This window comes from Sinohyriopsis cumingii, unplaced genomic scaffold (genome assembly GCF_028554795.1).
Source record: "Sinohyriopsis cumingii isolate HCF-2022 unplaced genomic scaffold, ASM2855479v2 utg002277l, whole genome shotgun sequence".
Lineage (NCBI taxonomy): Eukaryota > Metazoa > Mollusca > Bivalvia > Unionida > Unionidae > Sinohyriopsis > Sinohyriopsis cumingii.
In genome coordinates this window covers 352,813-366,682 of record NW_028316176.1, presented here as the reverse complement: position 1 = coordinate 366,682, position 13,870 = coordinate 352,813, and the positions used below count along the sequence as shown (strand labels likewise).

The 13,870-nt window shown below is 39.1% G+C and overlaps 1 protein-coding gene across 1 annotated transcript in view; it reads right to left on the bottom strand.

Annotated features, from left to right (window-relative positions):
* Positions 1 to 12,539, bottom strand: part of LOC149770819 (uncharacterized) — a 33,139-nt gene extending 20,600 nt beyond the window's left edge. Inside the window, exons 1-2 of the mRNA XM_089949073.1 lie at positions 11,668 to 12,539; positions 11,031 to 11,152 (exon numbers count right to left, since the gene is read on the bottom strand). The gene's annotated coding sequence lies outside the window, so the exon portion shown is untranslated. The remainder of the gene's footprint in view (positions 1 to 11,030; positions 11,153 to 11,667) is intronic.
* Between the last annotated feature and the right edge of the window lie 1,331 nt (positions 12,540 to 13,870).

The following is a 13,870-nucleotide window of genomic DNA, read 5'->3' as shown; positions in this document are numbered from 1 at the left end:
AGTTGGGAGGCTTTGTATCTTCGCCATCCCTTTAACATGCTCATTGCTGGACCTAGCGGTTCAGGCAAAACCGAATTCGTCAAACGTTTGACCGAACATAAACATCATTTGATCGATCGACCCCCTCAACGGATCGTGTGGTGTTACAAAGAGTGGCAATCGGCGTACAACCTCTTGCGAGAAAGTCAAGGCGATTCCATCGTGTTTGTGGAAGGCATTCCTAAAGAAGACGACGGCATCGTCTCTGACTCCCGTCAAACCCATTTGGTCATTTTCGATGACATGTTAGGAGAAGACGAAGAAGAAATTAAACTGTGGTTCACGCGCAAAGGGCATCACCGTAATGCCAGTGTCGTTTACATCACCCAAAATTTGTTTCAACAAAGTAAAGCCCATCGCACCATCAGTCTCAATGCGCATTACGTGGTCTTGTTTAAAAGCCCTCGAGATAAATCGCAAGTGCAAGTCTTAGCCAAACAGTTAGGAACGCCTTGGCTGACTCAGGCGTACGACGATACCACTCAAACTCCACACGCCTATTTACTCGTCGATTTGAAACCTACGACTCCCGAGGATTTGCGATTTCGTACCCACTTGTTTCACCACTGGTGCCAAGACGGAGGGCCTGTCCTGTACACGTCTCCGTCCTCGACTTCATTTCACTCCACATAAAAAAAATCTATAAAAACCTCAGACCCTTTTTCGTCTGTCTCACTCTCATTGCGAACATGACGTCCCTTCAGTCGCATCTTCCCGTCAAATTGATTCGTGCCTTGTATGGCATCAGTCAAGAAAAAGATCCACAAACACGAACTCGTGTCTTAGAAGCTAGTCTCAAAGAAGTCTTACGATGGTTCACGGTGACGGCACATCAATTACTCCAAGGAATCATTCAGATTCCTCATCAAACCAAATGCTTTTTCGATCGAAACAAAGTCGCTTTGGTCCAACTGGCCGATCCCCGCATCGACACTCAAACCAAAAAACAAATCATTTTGAAACCTGGAGGGAGCGGTACTCTAGGAGGGGTCATCATTCGCTCACTGTTAAGATGGGATCCTAATGCCCCCAAAGTTATACCCAAGACAAAAGTCCAACGAAGCCCCAAGAAGAAAAAGACCAGGTCCCCAAGGAGAACTTCTCCAGTGGCAGGACCCTCCTCTGACCAGACACCACCACCCCGGAAAAAGAAAAGAAGCCCCCAGAAAAAGAAACAGAGAAAAAGTCCCCAGAAAAAAAAAGTCCACAGAAGAAAACTAGTCGCAAGAGAGGCACTTCGGCCAGGACGCAACCTTACACTCGCAAACCACGATCTGCCACGGCAGTGACTGCGTCTCCGGCATCCTCACGTTTATCCACTTCTGCGTTGATGACACCAGGAACTGAAGAGTACTTGGAGACGTTGATCACACCAAGAACTTCTCCGTTAATGACCCCCAAAAGAACTTCCCCAGTGGCAGGACCTTCCAATTTAGTGGCAGTGGCTGCTGCTCACAAAGTACCTTCTCCCAAAATCAAAGTTCAAGAAAGATCGGGCATGTTACAAGGTTTACTGGATTTGTCCAAGCAAGAACTGGCTCGATTTAGTCCGTTACGTACCCCTGCACAACGTGTCATGCCTGTCCTCAAACTAATACGACGTCAAGACAATCAGTGGCGACGCGCTCCAGTATAAAAAAGGCCTGTGACCAAGTCGGGTATCAGTGTTTTTTGGTGCTCCTGAAGACTCAAAGATGTCACCCTCCAGAAAACCCCAAGGAAAGAAAAGGAAAGGACTGCCACCACGTTTACCCAAACATGGGGACATGTTATCTGTCCTGTCCAAAGTTTCTCCACCCCTACGAAAAAAACTCATTCAAACGGCCTCCAAAGAGGTCATCGATACCGTGTGCGAATGTTGTTTGAACGTTTTGAAAGGCACGATCCCTTTGTCCAAACACCAGAAACAATGCTTAGGCAAACATCGTCACGTTCTTCGCCAAATGGTTCAAAAGAAAATTCCCATTCGTCAAAAAAAGAAGTTGTTAGTGCAATGTGGAGGTATTTTACCTCTCTTGTTAGGCCCCATACTGAAAGGAATCTTGGGAACCATGTTGGGAGGACTGGTGGGAGCAAGATAAAAAGGCCTCGGAAGTTCCAAGATCTCAGAATCGACCCCTGACAACCCCATGGAAGGACGAAAACTAGCTTTAGTGCCTTACAAACGATGGATGGAATACCATCGGTGGCAAGAACAACACACCCCGCATTTACCTCCCAATCCCCATTTGAGCGAGATGTCCCAGTTACAACACGAACTGCAGTCCTTGATGGATCGCCAAGATTTGTCCGAAACAGAAAAATCGCAAAAGTACGGTCAACTCTTGCAACGACTGCAACTCTTTCACCAGAAAGCTTTAGATGAAACAGCTCTACCCACTCTGAAAGATTTTAAGACCTTGATGAAAAGTCCAGCACCATCACCAGTACCAGTACCAGTGACCAAGACAGAAAAAGGAGAAGAAGAAGAAGAAGGGTTTCAAACTCCACCAGAAAAAGTACGCAAGTTAACAACACCACCTACCTCCAGAATTGGATGGATTAAAAAGATGATGGCCACCCCTTCTTCATCACAAGAGAAAAAGAAAGTGAAGACAGAAGTGAAGACAGAAGTGAAACAAGAACCGATATCCCCCGCTCAGACATCCTCCTCCTCTTCAACACCTATTGCCGGTCGCACACGCAAAGCATTGCAATCCAAGAAAATACCCCAAGAGAAAAAGAGTAGCCTCCTCCAAGAGTGGGTGCCTTATTAACACACCAACCAGCACAAAAAATGGAAAAAGTCTTAGCCAGCATTTACTACGATCCCTCCCATCCTGCAGGTTACGCAGGAGTTCAAAAATTGTATCGTGCTGCCAAAACGCAACTGAAAAGTCTCCGTTTACCTCAAGTGCAACGATGGTTACAAGAACAAGCTACCTACACTTTACACAAACCCATTCGACGCAAGTTTGCCAGAAGTCGCACCCGAGTGGAAGGCATTGATCATCAATGGCAAGCCGATTTAGCCGATGTCTCTCATTTGGCCAGCTACAATCGTGGCTACAAATATTTGTTTTGTGTCATCGACGTCTTTTCCAAATTTGCTTGGGTCGTACCCTTGACTTCCAAATCGAGCAGCGAGTTAGTGCGAGCCCTGCAACGGGTGTTGAAACAAAGCGGTTGTCACCCTCTTCGATGGCAAACGGACAAAGGTACCGAATTTCTGAACCAAGCTTTCCAAAAAGAATTAAAGAAACGTGACATTCATTTTTTTACCACCGAGAATCCCGAAACCAAAGCCAGCATCGTGGAACGTTTTCAACGCACTTTGAAAGAACGCATGTGGAAATATTTTACGCATCACCACACTCTGAAGTACATCGACATCTTACCGCACCTGGTGCAAGCATACAACCAATCTTACCATCGAAGCATCGGACGTGCCCCGCAAGACGTGACTCCCGACAACGAAGTGCTGGTGTTTGAGCGTCTGTTTGGTACGTCCCCGACGAGGGCTGTCCCCAAGAAAAGTGGAGAGTTGGCCGTAGGAGATTGGGTGCGCATTGGCAAAACCAAACGCACTTTTGACAAAGGTTACTTACCTAACTGGACGACCGAACTGTTTCGCGTCACTGGACGAGTGCATGGCCGTCATCCTGCCGTCTATAAATTGGAAGACATGAACAGAGAAGTGCTCAAAGGAACGTTTTATTTGCCCGAGTTACAACGTGTCACCAAAAAAGAAGACGACGTGTACAACATCGAAAGCATTCTCGAACGCAGAACCCAGAACGCAGAATAACAAACTGGTCAGTAGCAGCATGGATGCTTACCCTTATCGTGCCTACCTGGAAAATCTCTTGACGTACGGAATAGATGCCAAGAACACTCATCTCAATGCCTGTGTGGTATGGGAAGCTGACGAACCTACCAAGTTTGAAATATTGGAAACTGATGAAAAGAAAGACAACAATGAGGGATTTGTAGAACGAAGAAAGAGAATCACGGGAGCCGACACAAGTTTAGAACTGATGGATCGTTTGCATTTGGACATGTGGTTGCAAGAAAAGTATTTGCTGAACGGGGTGGATGTCCGCCTGAGACTGAATCGTAGCAGTGCCACTTTCCATTTGATGGCTGATAGTGACGGTTACAAAACCAAAATCCTAGAAGCCAGACTCTACGTACGCCGTGTGGAAGTGTTACCTAAAGTGGGAAACGACATCAGTCAGACGTTGAGCAGAACAACTGCCAAGTATCCCATACGACGCGTGGAAGTGAAAACCTTCACCATTCCCAAGGGACAGCGATCCATGATCGAAGATCATCTGTTCCAAGGACAGTTACCCAAACGTTTGATCGTTGGTATCGTCGAGAATACAGCCTTCAACGGAGCTGCTGAAAAAAATCCTTTCTACTTTCAACACTTTGGCGTGTCCAAAATCGAAGTCAGTCGCGATGGCAAGACCTTGTGTACCCGACCTTTCGAACCTGACTTTACCAAGAAGAATTACTTGAGATCGTACTTGTCCCTGTACGAAGCCACCGGACAGTTAGGAACCAATACCAGTCACGGTATTACGTACGAGGATTATGCAGGAGGCTACGCTTTGTGGGCTTTCCATTTCACTCCAGACCAAGGCAGCGACGAGGGACATTTCCACCCTATAAAATCCGGCCAGATTCGTGTGGAAATTCAGTTTAAAGACCGAGACCCTGATGAAACGGTGAACGTCATCCTGTATGCAGAATTCGATAATACCATAGAAATCAACAGTTTGAGAGAAGTCATCCTAGATTACTAGAAACCATGGAAGACTGTTATTCCTCTTTACCTAGTGGAGAAACTTTTAGTGTTGCATTGTTGTTAAAAAATGTTAGAGTTGTTGTTTAGTGTTAAGTGATTTTTGAATAAAAAATGTTGTGTTTTGAAAAAATTGTTTGATGTTATATTGTTGGATTATTGTTAAAAATGTTAGAGTTGTTGTTTAGTGTTAAGTGATTTTTGAATAAAAAATGTTGTGTTTTGAAAAAAATGCCTTTGTCTTTTGTTTAGCTATAAGAATGTTGGATTGATTCTCTTTCATTTCTTACTATCCCTCTCATGACACTCACTAAACGTTGCGACTCAAAAACCGTGTGGGGGATGTTTTTCTTCACGTCCGCGCTTTGACTTTAAGAAACGGGTTGTTTCCAGTCTAACCATCCATTGTCGACTCATCCTCCTAAGAAGATGTGCTCCAAACTAGCTAAACTCAACGAAGCCTACGTGAATTTGCATAGGGTCAGACACAGTCTGATACCGAAGCCAGAAGAAATAGCGAATGTGAGAATGTTAAAAATCACTGAAGACCTGATAGAAGAGCTCTTCAGAGAAGAAATGAACAGGGAAAAAGAAGAATGGACAGAGAAGTACAGACTTCAGAGACAGCAGCAACAACAACAACAAGAGCAGCAGCAGCAACCTGAAGCTGACAGAGGCTTTGTCGATTGTCGTATCGACACCAAAGAGTTCTTCTTCTCTTTCCGAAGAAGCAGACCTATCGCCAGAAAGTCTATCCTCAGAGGACACCGCATTCTTAGAAACTAAAAAGAATGCCATAGCAAACAAAAAAAAACAGCCCTTTTCAGGGCTACCCAATACTCTAGAAAAGAAATAACAATCGATTTGCCAATGTGTGTAGGTAGAGTAGTGTGAAAATAAACACTAGCTCTTTTTTAAAAAAATGTGAGGGTATGTGTTTGTGTGTTTATGTTTGTAAGTGGTTAAGTAAGTTGGTATGGATAGTAGATTAAAATGATGTCTTTTTTTTTTTTGGTGTTTGAGGTGTAAATTTGGGGTTAGATTGGATTGCTTTGCGTATGTGGATAGTCTATTGAAGTGATTTATAAATAATTTTAAAATAGTGATGGGTAGCATAAAAAAGTGAGTGAGTGTTTCTTTTAGGTCCGCGCGTTGTTGTTTTTTTTTTGGTTATGATCTAGGTAAGATCAATTTTATGTTTTTAGGGGGATGTTTTCCATCACGTCCGCGCTTTCACTACAAATTGAAACTCGCTGGGCAGTCTAGCTACCCTTGTTGATTGATCAACACAAGAATGAATAGCAGAATAAGCAAACTTCTTGAACTCCAGATACATCTGGAATATGTCAGGCGCCTGTTAAATGAACTGGCCACGAAGGCTATAGTAGAAGAGGAAAGAATGAAGAACGAAGAGGAGGAGAGAAGACAGAGGGAAGAGGAGGAAAAGAAACTAGAAGAGAGGATGTCGTACAATATTCCCGAGACAGAGGATTGGGGTGTTGAAGCGAATCATCCTCCCTCTGCGCTCCCCAGAAGAAAGGTGAAAGGAGACTGGGGAAGAAGATGCATGTGTGGCGCCAGGCCAGGAAGGTGCAACCATTAGATAGGTGCATCTGGAGTTCAAAAAAAAAAAAACAGCCCTTTTAAGGGCTACCCAATACTCTAGAAAAGAAATAACTATCGATTTGCCAATGTGTGTGTGTGTGTGTGTGTGTGTGTGTAGGTAGAGTAGTGTGATTATAAAGACTAACTCTTTTTTCATAGTGCGAGGGTATGTGTTTGTGTGTTTGTGTTTGTAACTGCTCACGTAAGTTTGTGTGAATGGTAGATTATGGGTTTCTTTATTGTTTCTTAGCGTATGTGAAGAGTATAGTTTGGGTTTTGTAAGCGCTCACGTAAGATTGTGTGGATAGTAGATTATGGATTTTGTTAATTGTTTCTTAGCTTATGTGGAGAGTATAGTTAGGGTTTTGTAACTGCTCACGTACGATTGTGTGGATAGTAGATTATGGATTTGTTTATTGTTTCTTAGCGTATGTGTTTGTGTGTTTGTGTTTGTGTGTTTGTGTTTGTACCCGCTCACGTACGATTGTGTGAATAGTAGATTATGGATTTTTTATTGTTTCTTAGCGTATGTGGAGAGTATAGTTTGGGTTTTGTAAGCGCTCACGTAAGATTGTGTGGATAGTAGATTATGGATTTTGTTAATTGTTTCTTAGCGTATGTGGAGAGTATAGTTAGGGTTTTGTAACCGCTCACGTACGATTGTGTGGATAGTAGATTATGGATTTTGTTAATTGTTTCTTAGCGTATGTGGAGAGTATAGTTAGGGTTTTGTAACCGCTCACGTACGATTGTGTGGATAGTAGATTATGGATTTGTTTATTGTTTCTTAGCGTATGTGGAGAGTATAGTTTGGGTTTTGTAACCGCTCACGTACGATTGTGTGGATAGTAGATTATGGATTTTGTTTATTGTTTCTTAGCATATGTGGAGAGTATAGTTTGGGTTTTGTAAGCGCTCACGTAAGATTGTGTGGATAGTAGATTATGGATTTTGTTTATTGTTTCTTAGCATATGTGGAGAGTATAGTTTGGGTTTTTATTATATGAAATGAGAAAGTATAGTTTGGGTTTTATGATATGAAATGAAAAAGTAGGGGGATGTTTTCCTTCACGTCCGCGCTTTTCGTATAAGAACCCACAGTATTCGTCGTTCAAACCATTCTGCAAAGAATAAAAAAAGAAGATGGCTTCTAACCAAATGGACAAAATGGAAAAATTGCAAAATGTCCTCGACAATTTAGGAATGATAGAGCAAATGTTGGTTAACCTAAACGAGGATCACTATTCTTATAGTCCCCATCGAGTGAAGATGGAGATAAACAATTTACGAAAAATGAAGGTAATCATCAGTGATCTGTTGAAAGAAATAAAGGAGGAGAAGGAGGATGAAGAGGAAAGGATAAGGATGAGAGCATGGAATGAAAAAATTGAAAAAGATGAAGATAATGAAAAGAGGAAGAAAGAAGAGGAGGAAGAGAAGAAGAAAGAAGAACAGGAGAAAAAAAAAAGAAAAGAAGAGAAAGAGTGTTGGAGATAAAATAAGAACTTGGTGGAGAAAAAGAAGAAACTAGAAGCAGAAGAAGAAGAAGAAGAAAACCCAAAGGCCCTTTTCAGGGCCAGCCATATTTCTCGAAAAGAGACAGCCTTTCCATTGCCTACCCCTTTTTTTTTTTTAATTTAAATTTAAATTTAAATTAAAAAATTTTTTTTAAAAAATCCCAAAAGCCCAAACTCTATTCCCCATGTTAATTTCCCTTGTCCCTAGACAGACCCAAACTCTATGTTAAATTCCCATTGTCCCTAAAGTGACCCATGATTTCTCTCCATGTTAAATTTCCATTGTCCCTAATCTGACCCAGGGGTCTTTTTAATGCTAAGTCCCATTGTCCCTAATGTGCCCCACTTTACTACTCATAATGTTTAAATGATGCTCCTTGTTACAACATAAAATATGTTCATTGAAACAAATGGTTCACTGGTAAATTGGCAGCAAAGGTCTTCACTGAATTATGTTGCATAAACTATTTTACAATAAAACATATATGATGCATCTCAATTATGATGAATGTGAGGAGGAGGATTAATAATAATGCAATTTAAGTTATCTTCATAACATAAGTTCTAGCAGATGTGTAATTTTTATGTGGTTCATCATCAGTTTGAAACTGGTCTATGATTTCTGGATCTGGACATATCTGGTCCCCTGCTGTTGTGCTGCTATGGTCTTTACAGTTCATTAGGATATCAGTTACACTTGGTTTACATTTAGAACCCCATGGGATGGAATGCCCAGTTTGAAACTGAGAGAATGGTTAATTATCCATAATATAACTCCTGCAGTTATTATTAGGTTTGATATCAAGGTCTTTCTTTAAAAGCTTTTCAACTCAGGTTCTGTTCTACCATACAGATAAATAAAGTCAAATTCAAGGCTTTCAGATTTGTCCGGTTTGTTTCATGTGTTGCGGCAGACAGACTGTATATTGCCACTGTACCATATAAATATCAGTGCTTAGTCTGCTCTCAGTTGCTGTGGTTTGATTAGTTACAAGTGTCATCACATGTGACTAATTATTGACCAATGTAATGAAACTTGTATAATTAGAAGGCTGTATTTAAAAACTCTAAAGATCTTAAATGTGTGCTAGAGGGTAGGGTTAGCAGTTATACTCCCAATTATGTTTGTGATGAGCAAAAGCAGCTGCACAAATTTGAGCTTTTAGTTTGGTTCTGGTAGGGTCAAAGGATGCAGGTACATTTTACATTCATTTTTTACTAGAAATAGCTATTTTCAATATTTTTCTGTGACAAGGCAACTAAAAGAATCAGTATGTGCCTTATGCATGAATAAAGTTCACTAGTACTATAACAAATTAGCATACTTTTCATCACCCCTCTACCATCAAGATTTTTTTATATTTACCTCTGTAGCAGACACAAATAAAAGTCAGCAGCTCATCTGCAGACTAAGTTACGCATATGATCTCCAATGCTCATCTAACTGTGACAGGCAGTCACCAACAAGCCAACCTATTTCCATGCCTAACTCAAAGTAAATCTGAACCACATTATACATTTAGCTTATGTGTAAATTTATAAATGCTAGGCTTGTGATAATTAGGTTCATGCCTTCTACCTTAAAAATTAGAGGGATGTCAAAATACGAAACTATCCAGTGAGACCTATGATGTTAATTTTAATCCCTATGGGATTTGTGACATAAAAAACCCAAATGCTTTATGTATTAAAAGGTAACTAATGGGGGCAGGATCTGCAGTGAATCAATGGTTAGTATGCTAGACTCCTGATAAAAATGTTTGTGTTAAAATCCTGTTATCAAGTCAACCAGGTTACCTACTGCAATGTACCCTTGCCTTACTCCAATTCCCTCAGTACTCAGTAAACAACTAGTGTTGCTGTACATAACAAAACCAGTCCATATTGATTTTACATATTTTACTAAATCCTGACAAAAATAATTCTCTAAATAAAGAATGATTAATATGTGATGGTCTCGCATGTAATCAAACTCTTCCAAGCTTTTAATGATATGAACCGATTTATCAATGTTTATCAAATTTGCATGAAAAACTATTTCTTATTTGTCATCAAATATGTTCAATGTTTTGATCATATAAGCATTTCTGCTACATTAGATCAAAATAATCTTTTTGTCAGAAATAGAGCCCTTATAGTATTTGCAAGGTCAACCAATCAGATGCAGAATTTGAGTTTAATATGAATGAATATTTTTTTTACAAAATTGCTCTTTTGCTATATCTTGATGAGATAAATCTATTCATCAAGTCTGATAAAATTAATGAGAAATAGTTTTAAGAGCAGTAGCAAGAATGGCTAGTGAGATATAGAACCACCACATTATATGCATAGATTTTGCTTATAGCCTCAGACATACAAGCAAATAATTAAACAAGTCAGATCTAAATTGGATCATAAACACTGTTGTGCAAATCATAAAAAACTCTGCCAATCAGATGCAAGGTCACTTCACTACCATACCTTTATCACACTCATAATAAGCATCATTGTGAAACTTGACTATATAAGCCCAATGGCCAAGCATGATCAAACTTGAATCAGCAGTAGTGGTTATAACCTCATGTATTTGTATGCATCTTCACTTCTTCAATCTAGATCTCATTTATATAAGCATGTATTCTAAGTTTAGTAAAAACTGCACTACATGTATAAATATTGCATGCGGTGGTAACATACTCAGATGAAAGATCACCTTATTATTATTAATGGTTAACACTCATCAAACTTCAAGGACAACTTAATGATTTTAGCCTATACTGTGGAAGTATGGCTTTTAGGCTGGTTAAAAAACTCAACTAATCTTATACATGATCACATGTATATACTTGGATTTTGCTCATTATTAGATTTATCCAAGATGTTGATTTAAGCCCAAAACCAAGTTTTATATAAACAAATTGATCAGAACTATGGACTCCAAAGTAGCTAATTTCTTACTGTTGAAAGACAGAAGGGGATGTGAAATAAATAACACACTCTGGACCATTACATAAACCCACTTAGCCTTTTGACCAGTTGAGATAAAATATCAACAATAATGTTAAATAAGATTGATAAATTATGTTTTCTCACATTACCTCTAGCCCTTTTCAACATGGATGGTATTTTTCTTCTACATATGTCAGCTCTTAATTAGTGGCCCTTTCCCATTATGAATGTTGTAGGTGAAACTCTCAGAATTAGGCTTTTTAATTTATATCTGTAGAAGAACAAAAAACTATTGGTCTGCATATATCAATGTCACCATTTCTGTATTAGATTAAAATACCATGTGTGTGTGTGTGTGTGTGTGTGTGTGTGTGTTAATTTTAGAATTTAAGCAAACTTGTCTCCATGTGTTTATTTTAAAACTGATGATGATAACACATAACAGGTTCAATGGATAAAATGTTATTTCTTACTTCTTACAACTGCTCATTATATCTGAATTTACATTCAATGTTTGTTTTAATTAACATATTTGGGATAATGGGCAAATTATTTATTTTGTAGTTTATCATTATATCATTTACCAGTCTTTTATCATTCAAATATGTAAAATATAGTACCATTATACTGACTTCATATTCTATATGATATCCCAGCAATACATATTAAGCAGATAAGTGCAAATAAAAATGTTCAGAATGTAAAATTTACTCCAAGCTCAAAGAAGATCAGCAAAAGATAATATCCAACAAATTACCAAACAAAAAGCGAAGTTAACGCAGTTACCTTTATTATGATGTCTCCAACACCAACGGTACTGTACAGCTACGTCTTCTGAGTTTTACCGTCATCTTGTCTTTCAAACCAGAATTAATTTCTTGAGCTCTTACAAAATGAAGACACTTTTAACTACTATAATTTAAGCAGCTTCTTTACATGTCATCAGATAAATTATGGCACAGTGTTATGTCTGTCAGCAAAACGCAACTTCACATTTGGACGGCGCGCTGTGTGGGCATCGCCGACACAGCAACTGACATGAATTCTCTATTAGCAGACAATGATTCGGAATAAATCCTTCGCAAATCTAACATTCTCGATTTTTCATAGTTCCACTTTTCATTGTTGCATCTGTTTGATTGTACAATTGCTAATGATGTTCAATGAATCAACTTCAATTCATCTGCTGTCTGAAATCCCGGTTCAGTTGGTATTTTCTTCCGCGCATGATGCCGTGTAAATAAAAGATACGGTCGACATTCAAAGTGGTTTAGGTTAATTTATTATTTTTCTTTATTAAGGTCATTTGCAGAAAGTGTTTCGCTAGGGTGAGAAAAAAAAATATAACAAAAAGAAAACTTTCTTTTCCAACGCTAATACTGTATATATTTCAATTTGTGATTGATGCTATAAATAAAAAAAAATGATAATAAAGCATTTTAGCCCGTGGCTTCGGCACGGCACTCGTTTTTGTGGGTTTTTTAAAATGTTGTTAGTATTGTTTTGGGGTTGTTTTTTGTGTGTGTACCACACTAAAAAACATACCAGGTATTAGGCCTAACGTAGGAAAAGAAATTATCCTCTATTTATTACTATTCTTACTGTCAAATGACGCAAAAGTGATCAAATTGCTATTAAGATTTTGTTTTGTATAACACTTTCCGCTCGTTTTCCTCGAGATAAAGCAGCCACTTCAAAATGATTATAAAATCTGTGACAGATGAAAAACGTGGTTTAAATAATTCGTAATCGCCTGCCTTAAAATACTGTAGGAATTTGCTAATGTATTTCATGGCCCTCGTTTGAATAGATACCAACGATCATGTATATCGACCAAAATTTGTATATTCCTGCCCACAATCATGTATTTTGTATTAAACCGTATATTACACGAGCGCTCTGTGGCAAACTCGGGGGGGGGGGTGTCTCTATTATACCCAGAGGCGTAGCTATGATATTTTGCGCCCGGGGACGAACTATAAAATTGGCGCCCCAGCCCCCTCCCCGTTTAATCACATTTTTGAATATTACCCTTGTTTACTTATTATAATGTAACGTTGTAAGCCTCATTTTGGCGCCCCTGTACCTTGGCGCCCGGGGACATATGTACTCCCCTTCCCCCCCCCCCCCCCCCCAGCTACGCCTCTGATTATACCTGCTGTATCAGTTGAGAAATATATTGAACAGATCAGGCCCCAATACTCTCGCTCTGAAAAACATTAAAATAATTATATGCAGAATATCGGTAGGTCTCCCTCTTGCCGAAAATGTCAGCACCATATATATTTTGCAAGTAATGTAATGGGTATAATAACACACACACACACACACTTTTTTGGGAGTGGGGTGGGGGCAACGGACAGATGCCCCCATTTCCAAAAAAAAATAAAAAGTATTTTATATTTGTGTATTTCCCCCTCAGATGTGTTCTACGTTTTATTAAAACAAAATTTTATATAAAAAATTTAGTTTTTAGAATTTTTGATGGGGTATTTATGTTTCCATAGTGTTATCTAAAGGGTTGTTCGTCCGAGTCTGGTTTCCCTCACCTTGCTCGAAGTTCCTTCCCTTGAAATGTTTTGTAACCTTTGCTATATGTCGCCTAGGTCTCAGTGTTTGCTATATGTAATGGTGTTATATTGTGTGTATGCTATATTTTCTTTATGTTTGAGACAGCAAGTATACATCAAATATCTTTCCCAGTTGTATTTCTTCCTTTATGATGTTATATTGTATCTTTAAATTTGTTTTATGGTTTTCTAATTTTGACGATGGAATGGTGTACTATTTAGATTTTGTTTAAAAAAAATAATTTCCTATTTTATTATTCGAGTGATAATATGTGTCGTTCCTCATAATAGTCTTTAAAGATGTTGATAGGTAGGTTACGCTCGATCCAAGGTTCACGCTTCTTTATTCTCTATGTGTTTTTCCTGGGTCGCGTTAGGCCTCCTTTATTTAGTTTATCTGATTATGCTTTATTGAAAGA